The following is a 15,493-nucleotide window of genomic DNA, read 5'->3' on the forward strand; positions in this document are numbered from 1 at the left end:
GTTAGCTGGGATTTTGATTGAGATTATGTTGAATTTATAGATCAATCTGGGGAGAACTGGCATCTTAACCATACTGAGTTTTCCAACCCATGATCACAACATGTCTCTTCATTTATGTGGGTCGTGAACATCTCTTGACAATGATTTGTAGTTTTCAGTGTACATGCCTTGCGAACATTTTCTCAGATTTACCCTTAAGTATTTAGTATTTACTATGGTGTTGTAAATGGTATTGTTTCAATTTCAATTTCCTTTCGTTCATTGCTATAGATTTCTGGGCTGCCTGGGTGGCTCAGGAGGTTAAGTGTCCGACTCTTGATTTTGGTTCAGGTCATGATTTCAGGGTTATGGGATCGAGCTTCACATCAGGCTCCTCACTCAGCAGGGAGTCGGCTGGAAATTCACCCTCTCCTTCTGCCCCTCTGCCCCAAAGATAAATAAATCCTTAAAAAAAAACGCAATAGATTCTTGAATACCGGTCTTGAATTCTGTAATCTTGCTAAATTTACTTGTGAGTTCTATCACCCATTTTTGTGGATTCCCTAGAATTTCTACACCAACCATCATGCTGTTTGCAAATACAGGCAGGTTTGCTTCATCCTTTCTAATCCGGATGCCTTTTATTTCCATGTATCGCCTCATGCCTTATTACCCAAGAACCTCCAGCTGAATGTACTGGTGAGGGCAACATCCTTATCTCATTCCTATTTAGGGAGAAAGCACCCAGTCTTTCACCATTAGGTTTGATGTTACCTGTCAGTGTTTCACAGTTGCCCTTTCTCAGTTCGAGGAGGAGCTCTTCTACACCAATTCGGCTATGAGTTTATATCAAGAATGGATGCTGGATTTTCTCAAATCCTTTTTCTTTGTCCATTGAGATAATCACATGGCTTTTTCTCTTTTAGTCTTTTAATCTGGTAAATTACACTGATTTTCAAATATTAAAAACAAACTTTCTTTCCTGAGATAAACCCCATTGATTATGATGCATTATTCTTTTTAATATTGTCAGATTTGATTTGTTAAATTTTTCCTTAAAATGTTTTTCATCTATGTGCATGAGGAATATTTGTCCATAGTTTTCCTGTAATGGTTTTGGTATTTGTGTAAATGCTAACTTCATAAAATGACTTGAGAAATATTCCCTCCTCTTCAATTTTCAGAATTTACCAGGAAAGCCATCTGGACCTAGAGTTTTCTTTGTGGGAAGCTCTTTAACTATAAATTCAATGTCTTTGATATAGGGTTGTTTGGATGATCTCTTTCTTAAGTGAGTTTTGGTAGTTTACATTTTTTGAGTAGTTTGTCCATTTCTTCTCAGTTGTCAAATTTCTTGACATAGTGTTTTTTTTTTTATAATATTCCCTGCTCCCTTTAATATCTATAGAATCTCTAATGATGGCAACTGTCTTATTCCTGATTTAGGCAACTTGTGTTCTCTTTTTATCCTGAACAGTCTGGCTAATGGTTTATCAGTTTTATTGAAACTCTCATTAAAGATCTTTTGATTTCATTGATTTTGGTTTTTCAATTTTTCTCTATTGTTTCCGTGTTTTCTATTTCATTTATTTATGCTCTAATTTGTATTATTTCCTTTCTTTTGCATACACTGGATTTGATTTACTCTTCCTTTTCTAGTTTCTTAAGGTGGATGCTAAAGTATAAATCCAAGACCTTTTTTCTTTCCTAATATAGGCAATTAATCAAAAATTCCTCCCTAGGGGTGTTTGGGTGGTTCAGCCGTTAAGCCTCTGCCTTCAGCTCAGGTCATGATCCCAGGGTCCTGGGATCGAGTCCCACATGGGGCTACCTGCTCAGTGGGGATGCTGCTTCTCTCTCTGCCTCTGCCTGCCGCTCTGCCTGCTTGTGCTCTCTCTCTCTGACAAATAAATTAATAAAATCTTAAAAAAAAAAAGAATTCCTCCCTAAGTACTGCTTTAGCAATATCCTACAAATATTGATATGTTGTTTTTATTTTCATTCAGTTCACAATACTAATTTAACTTTTGATTTCTTCTCTAGAAATGTATTATTTATTTATGATTTTTATTTCTCCTCTTTTATTCATGACCCCAAATAGCCAAAGGAATGTTGAAAAAGAAAACCAGCTGGAGGCATCACAATCTCAGACTTCAAGCTGTATCACAAAGCTGTCATCATCAAGATAGTATGGTACTGGCACAAAAACGGACACACAGATCAATGGACCAAAACAGAAAACCCAAAAATGGACCCTCAGCTCTATGGTCAACTAATCTTCAACAAAGAAAGAAAGACTATCCAATGGAAAAAAGACAGTCTCATCCACAAATGGCGTTGGGAAAACTGGACAGGCCCATGCAGAGCCACATGCAGAAGAACAAAATTGGACCACTCTCTTACACCCTACACAAAAATAAACTCAAAATGGATGGAAGACCTAAATGTAAATCAAGGATCAAAGACCTAAAACAGGAATCCATCAAAATCCTAGAAGAGAACACAGGCAGCAACCTCTTTGACCTCAACCACAGCAACTTCTTGCTAGACACGTCTTCAAAGGCAAAAGAAACAAAACAAAAATGAACTATTGGGACTTCATCAAGATAAAAAGCTTTGCACAGCAAAGGAAAGTCAATAAAACTAAAAGGCAACCTATGAAATGGGAGAAGATATTTGCAAATGTCTTATCAGATAAAGGGCTAGTATCCAAGATATAAAGAACTCATCAAACTCAACACCCAAAAAACAAAACATCAAGGGGTACCTGGGTAGCTCGGTCAGTTAAGCGACTGCCTTCAGCTCAGATCATGATCTCAGGGTCCTGGGATTGAGCCCCATGTCAGGCTCCCTACTAAGTGGGGAGTCTGCTTCTCCCTCTCCTTCTCTCACTTGTGCTCTCTCTCTCTCTCAAATAAATAAAACCTTTTTTTAAAAATCCATGAACAGAAGACACGAACAGACATTGCTCCAAAGAAGGCACAAATGGCCAACAGACACATGAAAAAATAGCTCAGCATCACTCATCATCAAAACCACAATGAGGTATCTCCTCACACTGGTCAGAATGGCTAAAACTAACAATTCCAGAAACAGCAGATGTTGGCGAGGATGTGGAAAAAGGGGAACCCTCCTACATTGTTGATGGGAATGAAAATTGGTGCAGCCACTCTGGAAAACAGTATGGAGGTTCCTCAAAAAGTCAAACATAGAACAACCCAGCAACTGCACTACTAGGTATTTATCCAAAGGATACAAACATAGTGATTCGAAGGTATATATGCACCCCAATGTCTATGGCAGTCATGTCCACAACAGCCAAAATATGGAAACAGCCCAGCTGTCCACTGACAGATCTTGCATAAAGACAATGTGGTATGCATACCATACACACCACATCTTCACACACACACACACACACACACACACACACACACACGCAGTGGAATATTACTCAGCTATCAAAAAGAATGAAATCTTGCCATTTGCAACAATGTGGATGGAACTAGAGGGTATTATGCTAAGTGAAATAAGTCAGTCAGAGAAGGACAAATACCATATGATTTCACTCATATGTGTAATTTAAGAAACAAAACAGATGAACATAGGGGAAGGGAAAAAGAAATAAAATAAGACCAAAAAAGGGAGGAAAACCATAAGAGACTCTTAACTATAGGGAAAAAACTGAGGGTCATTGGAGGGAAGGTGGGGGGGTATGGGGTAACTGGGTGACGGGCATTAAGGAGGGCACTTGATGGAATGAGCACTGGAGGTTCTATACAACTGATGAATCACTGAATTCTACCTCTGAAACTAATAATACAGTATATATTAATTAAATTGAATGGAAATAAAAAAATTTTTTTAAAGAAGTGTATTATTTAGTTTCCAAATACTTGGGCATTTTCTCAAGATCCTTCTATCCTTGATTCCTAAACTAATTCCATTATGGTCTGTGCAGAAAAAAGCGAAGCAGGCTTGGGATGTTCCAACCCTGCACGTTCCCAAGAAAGGACTGGCCCTTGTGCAGCTCTTGGGGAAGACCCTGTAAGACCCTGGACCATCCCACCTCATAAAAATCTCTTTGTATATCTGGGGACTTAGGCCTCACCCAATAGTTACACTTGCAATGTGATTTATGGTGAAGGCCTTGGGCCACACGATATCAGTCTGACCCCTGGAGATGCTAAACACTGAATAATTAAGGTCTGTTCCACTGGGTGCTCCATAAGCACCTTTTCCCTTTACACATTATAATCTGTAGCCTTTTGTTGTGATCAACAGAAACTGGTGAGTAGCGCAGCTTTTCTGAATGCTACAAGTCTTTGTAGTGAATCACTGACCTGGGGGTTGACAGAGGTCAGAGAACGCACTCAAACCCTTCTAATCTGTAAAACTTATTTCTGGCTCAGAATATAGTCAATCTTGGTAAATGTTCCATTACACTTGAAAAAAACATGTATTCTGTTGTTGGGTGGCGTGTCCTATAAATGTTAATTAGGTCAAACGGGTAAACTGTTTTGTTCCAGGGTCTTGTATCTTTATGGACCAATCAACTGTGGACTTGTTCTATCACTTACGGAAACGGGTATTGACGTCTCCAGGCAGAACTGTCAGTGGGTGCTTTAGGGTTTAACTTATCATGGTCAACAGCTTCACAAATGCAGACTTCCATTTCTCCCTTTCCAGACTTTATCCTCTCACTATATATACATTTTACTTTCACACAGGTTATCAGTCCCACCCTACATAGTTATTATTTTCATTGAAATGACCAATTATCTTTTAAAGGCATCTAAATAATAAGGAAGAACGCATATAGCAGCCATGGACGTAGCTGTGACTTCTAACGCACTTCCTTTCTTTGTATGGATTCGGACTTCCTTCCGATACCATATTCCTTCTATGTAAAGGGACTCCTTTAACCTGGACTTGCAGTACAGCTAATGAATTCTTTCAACTGCTGTATGTCTGAAAAAGGCCTTTCTCGGACCTCATTTTTGACAGATATCTTCACTAGCTATGGCAATCAGAGCTGATAGTTCACTCCCCCCACCCACGTGGTATGCAAAAGGTGTCACGCCACTATATTCTCACATGCATGGTTTCTGACAATAAACCCGCCACCACGGTTATGCTTGTTCATCTGCATGTGCTGTGTCTTTCTTTCTGGCTGCTGTTCAGATTTTCTTTTCATCACTGGTTGTGAGTAATTTGGATTATGAAGTGTTTTGATTCAGTTTTATGTTTCTTGTGCTTGGGCTCCACTGAACTTTCTCGATCTAAGGATTTATAGTTTTCATAAAATTTGAAAAATGTTCAGGCATTATTTCTTCAAAAAATTTCTTATCTACCTCTCTCATCAGGGAGCCCCAATTATATGCATATTAGGCCATTTAAAGTTACCCCACAGCTCACTTATGCTCTCTCCGCTTTTTGAAAAAGAATATTTTTCTCTCTGTTTCATTATGAATGGCTTTTATTACTACGCCTTCAAGTTCACCAATTTCTTCTATGTCTAATCTGCCATTAACCCCATCCAGGGTATTCTGCATCTCAGACACTGCAGTTTGCAATTCTAGAAACTTGACTTATGTCTATTTTTATCTTCCAAGTCTCTACTCAATTTTTAAACAGAAGGAATACAGTTCTAATACCTTTTTTAATGCCCCTCCAATCCTGGATGCTCAATATTCAATCCCTTCCTGTTTAGAGCCAAGTTTGTTTATGCAGTCGCAAAAAAATCACTAAGCAGCCTCTCTCCAGTGTGAATTCTGTTACAACCTCTTAAGATTTTCTTTGGAGGCGAATACAAGATAAACTGAATGAATTCAATGGGAGTATTAGTTGAGTTTATTTACATAAAGCACTCAACAAGGGTTTGCTATTATTATTGTTAAGATATTATTACTATCACAACAAATTGTCTTATACTCAAAAACCAAACCAAACCGAACAAATTCACCATTTGGCAGAAAAGCGCTGAAACTACTCAGGCGTGCACACTGGACTGCCACTTCCTAAATATGCTTTAAGTGGCCACTTGTGCAAAATTGAAACCACCAGAAAACAACAAGAAGAGATAAATTGTTTCATAATCTGCCCTCTGCTTGCATGAGAAATAACCAAATAATGTGCAAGTCGATATCAGGAATTTAATATAGAGAAAAAAGAATTCTCCAGAGTGTGTCCAAGGGCCAGGAAAAAAAAAAAATGGGTCTATTCTTTGGCACTGGGTAACACTGCAGTCTGGCCCTGACTGCTGGTGCTCAGGACCCGCCAGCCCCACGGACTCAAAGAAAAGCCAAATCTAGTTCAACACGGTTTGTCTACCTTCTGTATTTGGAGATCTGAAATATTTGAAATCCAGTCATCTAGGGCTGCAATCCATCGACAAGCACAGTTGATAAGAACGCTCCAGCTAGTTACACAACTTAAGCCTCCACTATGAGGAGACACTGCTGTTCTCTCTGGGCCTGTGTTCTAATGAGGGAGATATATGGACACCCAAGGACTGGGGGGACAGATGGGTCCCCGGCAAGGAGTCCATTCTTAAGTAGGGGGCCCTTTATGGTGAACATTATTCCTTTCCCTCTCCTAGATGCTGTGATGTTCTTTCCATGTGTCACAGGCACATCCCAGAGCAGTAGCAGAGTCTTGATTTACCACAGTGAATTCGTGGCTCAGCAGCTCGGTTCCAGAATATTTAGTTCTCTGTCAAAAGCTACTTACAGGACCTCTGGACTAGACTATAAATTTTTAAGTGTCTGGGATCAGATCAACACTGTCTAAGAAGTGAGTCCTGAGGTCATGGCCCAAACTGGCCCCCATTACAATGTTAGATGACACCCTGTCAGTTTGGAAAGCGATCATCAATAATGTTTTGAGTTCCTTTCTTTTTTCCAGAGAAAAGCATGACCAAAAAACTGAAAAACAGACTTGACAAATAACTGGTCTGACAGCAACACCCAATGCACATCTTGATAAGCTCGGCACCTCCAAGATCAAAGCTGCCTGCAGAAGAGTGGCAATCAAGCGCTTGCTGCGCAGTCATCACGGCCAGCTTCGGAGCATGGATGGCAACATCAGCAGACCAGGTGCTCTGACTGATAGAATGCTGGGTAGCTCCTGGCCCCCAAAACTATCTTCCTCCAGAGGAAGGGGTTCCCACAGGCAGACTCACTTCTGAAAGATCCTGTCTAGGATGGGTTTAACACATTTAAATAAATTCAGGATGAGAAAAGCCTGTAGATCACACTTGACTGCTTTCAAAGCTCTTCCACGGACACCAGCCCATTTGGCCCTGTTTAATAGGCACCATCCTCTTTCCAATCTTGTGGAAAAAGAATGTCTCGGAAAAGTGAAGTGACAGGCTGAAGGTCTGTGGGAGGGCTAGAAGAACACGGTAAGAGGGCCCAGGAGTGGGGGCACATGCATCCTGCCCCAGGCAGTATCCTAAGATACCGTAACAAACACCAGTGGGAGGCAGGAGTCTTCTCATCTCTGAAAGGGAGCTCCGTTGTATTTCCCTGAGGGCTCGACATGGTTGGAGGTCTGGCTGGGGAAGTGGAAAACTGTACATCTCACCGCCAAAACCTGCAGAAGGGTAACCACCCTCCAATTCTTTCAGGACTGTCCAAATTTGAGAAGCCTCAGCGAGGAGCCTGATTGGGTACGTAAGACTGAAGAGTTTCAACAGTGATAAAGGTTCCTGAATCGAGGCCTCCTCTGCACCCAGCGCTCTGCCTGGGGTTTGACAGGCCCCATAGCCACCCTGCCAGGAAGGTGTTAACAGCGCCTTACAGATAAGACTGAACTTCGGGCTCCACAGCTGGTAAATGATAAAGTAACGTTTCAACCCCTGCTCTATCTGACCACAGAACCCTACTCACAATCCCCAGTCTCACTGAGCTGCTGACAGCATATTCAGGGTCTGATAAGAACAAGGACAATAAAAATGAGTTTCAAATTGGGAAGGCACAGAAGTCAAGGTCCAGGGCCCAAAGGCGGTGATCTCTCCCACCCAGCGCTACACCACCCTTGCAGCTCTGAGGCTCACTGGCCTTCCTACTCCTTGTCCGCATTGGGAAAGGCTCAACTACTGGGAGACCAGCTTGAATGGTAGAACTTTGGAGCACTAACAGCCAAAACAAGTATTTTGACTTTTTTAATCGCATTAAAATGAACAAGGAATTAATTTCTTATAAAGTTATGCAATGCGATAAAGGCTATAAAATATAATTACATGAACTACGTACCATAACATTAGGTATTGTTTCCTTATTTATCTTTAACTGCATCTCTGGAAGCCAGACCCAGGACAGGTGCGCTCTACTCTGATGGGTTGTTGTAACATGACCCATGAGGGAGTTTATAACTGGAAGTACCAGAAAAACTTTATTTATAATACCCTTTCTCTGATCGCCCAGCCCTGTGGTATAGACTTCAAAGATAGTAAGAATCTCCAGGGATCTCAATTTCCAAGGCTGAAAAGAAACTCAGGAAAAGAGATTGAAGATCTTCAAAGCAAAGTCCTGGCAAAGGCAGCCTCAAATTGCTGGTCCTGTGTTCTCACCTCTAGAACAGCCAGATTCCCACAGGTGTCACATGTATTCAACTCAGAGGAAGGACAAGCCACAGAACAGGGAATAGGGAGAAGAAACCAATGGAAACCACCAAATACTGGTGGGGTGGGGGATGGCCAGCCCAGAATTCCTATGACGTTCCTGTCAATCCAGAGATTCTTTGATTTGTAGTGGTCTCTGGCCTGGGAGACTCGTTTGGGCCCTTCTGGATGTTTTTGGAAATTCCTGTCTTCCTTCCAGAGTCAGCATCTTCTTAAGATGTGCATGTACACACACACACACACACACCACTCATAAAAGATGCCAGACCTTGAATCAGACATTCACCTGCTAGAGCAGATGACCTTTCAAAGCCCCTTCCATAATTCTGTAAGCAAATGAGATGCTAATTTAATCTGAAATGCTCACTTGATGAGTCTGCAATTGAACTTAGGCTCATTAAGTCATTACTTAGTTACACCATAATAGTAGTAACAACAGGTAGTGAGTACTAGCTACACATGAGATACTTCTGAGAGTCTGGCATAACTGACTTGACCTTCACAAGAATGCTCTGAGAGAGGACTCACTATCATCCCATTCTAGAGATGAGGAAACTGGTCTCCGCGCTATTAAGTAACCCAGCCAAGATGATGCAACTGGTAAGTGGCAGAGTAGGATTCCAACCAGATACTCTTACTTGAGTTTTCGCTCTTAGCTTTTACATTACACTTTCTCATGTCTCTGATTCACCTGTCTCTATATGTAAAGCAGCACTATGTAGAGGCTAAGAACATGGGCTCTGGAGCCAGACTCCTTGGTTTCCAACCCACAGCTGACTTTGTATGTAAAACTGTTATGTGCTTGCAAATAAAATCTTAAATAAATAAATAAATAAATAAATAAATAAATAAAATGGGATGCCTGGGTGACTCAGTCAGTTAAGTGGCTGCCTTCGGCTCAGGTCATGATCCCAGCGTCCTGGGATCGAGTCCCACACTGGGCTCCTTGCTCCGCAGGGAGCCTGCTTCTCCCTCTGCCTCTGCCTGCCACTTTGCCTGCCAGTACTCTCTCTCTCTCTCTGACAAATAAATAAATAAAATCTTTAAAAACACACAAACTGTTATGTGCTTGGAACAGTACCCAACATACAGTAAGCACCTGAAAAATAGTACTGACCAAGATTATTCTCGAGACCACTATTGTTGTTAGGTAATAGGAGGCTGGAAGGTCTCCAAGTGGGAACATTTTATTCATTTGCTATATTTCTATACAGATTTTAATAACAGCTTTACTGATATATTACACATATATTACAAAACTTAGTCTGTTTAAAAAACCACAAGTCAGTGGTGTTAGTATATTCACGTAGCTATGGAACCGTCCCCACTAGCTAATTCAGGAACATTCTCATCACCCCTAAGAGAAATCCCATACCCATGCACAGTCATTCCCCATTTTACCCTCTTCCCAGACCGTGGCAGTCACCAATCCACTTTCTGTCTCTATGGACGGGCCTGCTCTGAATATTCCATGTCAATGGAATATGACTGTATGAGACCTTTTGTTTCTGGCTTCTTTCACTCAGCATGTTTTCAAGGTTCATAGCTCTTATACCAAGTATCAGACTTCATTCTTTTTTTTAATTGAGGGAAAATGCACATAACATAAAATTAGCCTTTTTTTAAATAAAATTAGCCATTTTAAAAATATTTAATGGCATTTATTACATTCACAATATTATATAACCGCATCTCTATCTAGTTCCAAATACTCCATTCTTTTTATTGCTGAGTAATAGTCCATGGTACAGGTATAGCACGTTTATTCCTCCACTCATCATTTGATGGCCATTTGGGTTGTTTGCATTTTCTGGAAATTATGAAAAATGGTGCTATTAATATTCACATATTGGCTTTTGTATACACATATGTTTTCTTGTAGCTGTTGTTCTAACATCCAGTCTTTGTTTTTTTTCATTAAGTTTTTAATTTTAATTCCAGTGTAATTAACACAGTGTAATATTAGTTTCAGGTGTACAACACAGTGATTCACAGTGAATCACACAGTGATTCAACAATTCCATACACTACTCAGGGCTCATCATAAGTGTGGGCATATGTTTTTAATTCTCTTGGATATATACCTAGAACAAAACTGATACAGGACATGGGGTATTATTATAATTATATAATATTAAAGTGTTGTATTACTTTCGATCTTTGTTCTAAAAAATCACATTACTATCTAACTGCCACACTGCTGGATAAAATATTAAGAAGTGAAAAGACAAGGGCTTCTGGGTAGACAGACACGGACCCAAACACCCTTGCTTTTCCATTTATTAGTTCGATGGCTTTGAGAAAGCTGCTCAGTGTCTTAGAGCCTGCTTCCTCATCAAGTCAATGAGAATAGGAGCACTTACTACAATTACTATGAGGCTCAGCCCACTACCTGGCACACAGTGAAGTAAGTACTTGATAAATGGTAACTATTATTACGAACCAAGACCCTTTCCTGGGGGCAATGACAAAGCTCGTCTTTTTTGAGAGGTGTGTGAAAAAGACAGAAAAGCACTGAGAAGGAAATAATAATCATCCATATACCCACCATTCAGAATGAAACGCAATTAACATTTTAGCATACACCCTCAACCTTAACCATTCATGATGCTGTGTAAACTCTGGTCTCAGCTTTCCTAAGAGAAGCGGACTGACTCATCATCCTAGAAGATCCCTACAGTGCAAATGCAGGCCCTGGTGCCCTGACTACGGCAAGGAATGAGGGCTGCCAGTGAACAGATGTGCCTGTCCTTCCTTCATTTCCACAATTCTCACTGAGCACCCCGTGTGCAGTGCTCTGGTGCGGGCTGGGCTTCAGGCCCCGCTCTTCTCCCTGGAGAAACTCACCTCCAGTGCAATGGAGGAGAAAGGCCTTTTCAAAACAATGTAAGAAGTGCAGTGACTCAGACAGAGCAGGTATCACAGAAGAACTAAGAACAAGCACCTCAGTGGACCTTGGCCTTGGACTCCAGCCCCCAAACTTTTTTTGGTCTCTTTGAGTCTCTGCTTGCTTTCACAAGGAGAACCAACGAGGAGCCTATTAACACCACCAACATTAAATATGAATATGGGTCAGTGGCAGTAAAAGGGCTCTTACTCTTCTTACACCATCTAAATATAAACAGGAAGCTTTGACTAGCAACCTGAGATGAGTGGCTGCACAGCATGTGGCCTCCCACCAGTGGCAAAATGGTTACATCTAGCTGGGAGGAGGCCTGAGATCACCAGTGAGAAGGCTTATGCTGCACAACCCCTCCCCCCACCGCCAGGCCCTGGCCTCAAAGCTCCTCCCATTCTTGTACCCCTGCAGCCACCGGTTCTGGGTTTGGCACACTGGCAAAAGCAAGCACTCTGCAAGGACACCCCTGGCCCCACCTCTATTCCCTCCACCTTTCGATTTCTATGCAACTACTTTTTTCAGGGTACCCAAAGGGATCTAAAGTCTTAAAAAAAAAAAAAAAAAAAAAGCAAGAAAAGGAAGAAAGGAGAAAAGCAGCTTCTCAAGGAAAAAACCTGGATCTCCTATCTTCTCTGCTCACTCTGCAGATGAGGAAACTCAAGCTCAGAGAGGGTTCCTGATCTGCCCAAGGTCACATTTGTACTGGTACTGGCAGAGTCAGCCCAGAGCCCTGATCCCACAAGCTAACTGCCAGAGCAGGGCCACAGTGGCTGGACCACGGGCCCCAACGGACCGGAGACTCCTTCTGCCAGGGAAGAGGCACCGTCAGCAGTTACCTGTCCGTGTTGGGCCTCTGGGATACCTAGAGGGTCCTTGGCAAAAACCCAATTCATGAAGGTCAGACCTAGATACTGTCACTCCAAGACCGGTACATTAATCTACCAAGCACTCCTCCAGGAAAATCATCCTTGGGCTTCCACTGTCCTCATGACCGGGGGTTTTTCGGTCCGTGATAAAAGGGGGCCGCGTTAACTCCCGCGAAATCTCCGCCAGCAGCCTACAGATTGGCACGTCCTTTCCCTTTGCAAGTGATGCCTGCCCGGAAAGCTTCGGGACCGAGGGCCGCCGACGCCTGCGGGGAAGCAGCAGAGGCTGGGCGGGGTCAGCACCTGCCGGCGAGGCCTGGCTTCCAGAACCGGCCCGAGCTTAATAAAGAAGCCTGGCAAGCTCACCCCTCTCCTCTGACCCCTGGCCTAGCGCCAAATCTCACAATGACCCCAGTTTCGGGGACTGCCGCGAGTCAGCCCGGGCGAGGGCAGCGGAGGCCGCTGCGGGAGGCGGGAGGCGGCGGGCGGGGGCTCTGGGGCCGGCTTGGCGCAGGCGCCACCCGGACGCCGGGCGAGGACGCGGCTCCCGCGCCCCCTGGCGGCGGCAGCCGGCTCGGCCTGGAAGCTCTGGAGTGGCTGCTGGCCGCAGTCCAGGTTGGTGTGGCCCGTGACGGAGCCTTGAGCAGGTGGCCTCGCTCGAGGCCTTCTGTGGAATTCCGGTTCTGGAACGTGCTCACAGGACCAAAGAACTCTACTGCTTACATAGGAACCCCGAGTGCTGTCTGTGCTGTTCACGGAGATGGAAGTTATCCAAGAGCTCCTGGGAGCAAACCAGTGCACCCCCCGAACCCTGGAGTCCACGCGACCGGAGTCCGGCTTGGATGGTATCTGGAGGTCACCTGGGGGTTCCTACCAACACGATACGCCAGCCCCAGTCTAGGAAGCAAGCCCTTGACACCAAAGGAAGAAAAAGGGCCAGGGGCTGGCACAGGGGACCCACCCCTCACTCCTCTTAAATGGGGAACCCTACCTGCTTCTGTCTAACAGGGTTGCTGTGAGGATGAAGGGTGTTAAGGGGCAAGGGCTTAGAATGGTGTGTAGAAGGGATATCTTTAATGCTGTAGGTATTAATAATAATTTGCTACTAGTATTCCAGAAGCTGGCACACAATAGGAGCTCACCAAAGCCGAGAACCCCTCCCTGTCTTTTGAGTTCTCAGTGTACCGTTCAGGGCAGCTGCAGGCCTCTGCCTGGTTGCTGGGTCAAGGCCCTGCCCCAGCAGGCCCAGCCCAGGTCAAGGCCCAGCTCCGGGATGGCTAGCCCCAGCCCACCACAGCTTCCCACTCTTCTGCACCAGTCCCAGCGTGAGGGAGAGAGCGGGAAGAGCCAGCTCTGACACCCTCCTTCTCCACAGAACAGTCTGTGCTCTGCTCCCGCCCCCAGAGAGCTCTGAGCTTTCCAAATATGGATGCTTTTTTCATTCCCGAAGCATCAGGAACATTTGGGGGAAGAAAATGAACACCAGACATGGTTTGGAAATGATGGAAGCCAAGTGATGAGTGGTGGTGGAGGGAGCACTGTCTGAAGAGTCAGAAGTCGTGGTTTTTAAGATATTGAACAGGAGTATGAACTAGATGATCTTTTAAAGTGTGGCCAGCTTTGTATGCATGCATCTAGGCCCCAGGAAGATGCCAGTAGTAAGGACCCAGATCCTACGAGTGAAAAATACAGCAGCTAGCACACAATGCAGGGGAGAAAAAAGGCATTAAGGACACCCAAAGAGTCACCGGCTTTCAAAGTAAAGGAGCCACAGGAGACGGGCTCTCTAGAGCCCCACAACCTGCAAGATAGTCCACAGATTGGGATGATCCAACCTGAAGCTGGACGTGGTAGGAGTTAGAGACAAGATTATTTTGTTTCATATCAGCGCCAAACCAAAATCTGTTTTTGTCTAAAATGGAGAAAATTTCAGTACACTGAAAACACTGCACTTTTGCTTAAGCAAGAGTGAGTTACTCGGGTGGAGTTTATCTTCAACAGTGCACCCCGGGGGTTGCTAGGGAAAAATGTTTAAAGACCCACCCCATCACAAGTAGCCCTGTGTGGCAAGCATGGTCCCTGGTGCAACTGTGGAGACACAAAACAAACGGTTTAGACATGGCACAGCCCCAGAGCCCAACCTTGAGTAGGCACTCACGTATCTGCTAGTTTACTGAATTAATTAAACATACAATCTAGTTTGAGAGAGGCAAATGACAGATATGAGATAATTAAAAACCCAATGCCAAATTGTATGATACTAACTATAAATAAAGGTGGAAGAGGAAGGGGAAATTGAAGTGGACAAAAGAGCTGCAGAGGTTGTCACTGACACGTCACCCAGGGTGGACTCCTCGCAGGGAAAAGGAGGAGACCCCGGCTGGATGACAAAGACAAGCAGAAGTGGGGAGGGGGCCTGGGAGAGGTGAGGGCAGGTAGGCGGGCATCAGCAAGCAACCTGGGGCAGAGCATGGGTGGGACAAAGCAGGCTATGGGGCCCCCCTGGCAAGACCAGGACATAGCCTTCAGAATCTGAAAAAATGCTCGGCCATGCCTAGACCTGCTTTGATTAGCAGGAGCACTCATCAAGAAGCCAGGCTTCAATAAAAAGGGAAAAGATGATTGGGGGGGGGAGGCAGAGGGCTCCACTCTTGATCACCTGAGTGTGGAATTTTCCACAGTACATTAAACCTCAGACTGACTTGTCCTGACCCTCAGGCCACTGTCGACTTACAGCTTTCCCTGCATTTTCACTTCAACCTACTTAAGAGTATCAGTGTGCCACAAAGGTAAATACTGCTCCTGTGTTTTAGGCCCCCGTAGAGCCCAGGGAAAAGTTCTTTGTCATGTGCGTCCCTCCACCCCTTCAGTACCTCCCCGCCGACCCCACGCCCAAACTCAGGCCCTGCTGTTTGCTCTGCCTCTAGGGGAGCTCCCCTGGTACATCCTGGGGCCCCCAGCGCTCCGGGTTCACTTCTTGCCTTCCTCAGTCTCTGTGTTCTTCTGAGCGAGCACCAGACGCTGCTGGGTTGTGACCAATCTATACTCAATCAGTTCCTAAATCCTGACCAACAAACCCATCGCCTAGCGACCAGCGTGCTGAGCCAAGTCCCTGGAATTAGA

At 44.1% G+C, this 15,493-nt stretch overlaps 1 protein-coding gene and 1 long non-coding RNA gene across 4 annotated transcripts in view; both read right to left on the bottom strand.

Moving 5' to 3' along the window:
- The window catches only part of TTC7B (tetratricopeptide repeat domain 7B), a 246,743-nt gene that overhangs the window by 189,089 nt on the left and 42,161 nt on the right, over positions 1–15,493 (bottom strand). The window lies entirely within an intron of this gene.
- LOC116879948 lies at positions 10,252–12,827 on the bottom strand. Its single transcript, XR_004385136.1, has 2 exons — positions 12,737–12,827; positions 10,252–10,415 (listed from the first exon to the last, which is right to left on the bottom strand). It is a non-coding gene; the product is annotated as an uncharacterized LOC116879948 (long non-coding RNA).

Source organism: Lontra canadensis, unplaced genomic scaffold (assembly GCF_010015895.1).
Source record: "Lontra canadensis isolate GAN:19392208 unplaced genomic scaffold, GSC_riverotter_1.0 scaffold64, whole genome shotgun sequence".
NCBI lineage: Eukaryota > Metazoa > Chordata > Mammalia > Carnivora > Mustelidae > Lontra > Lontra canadensis.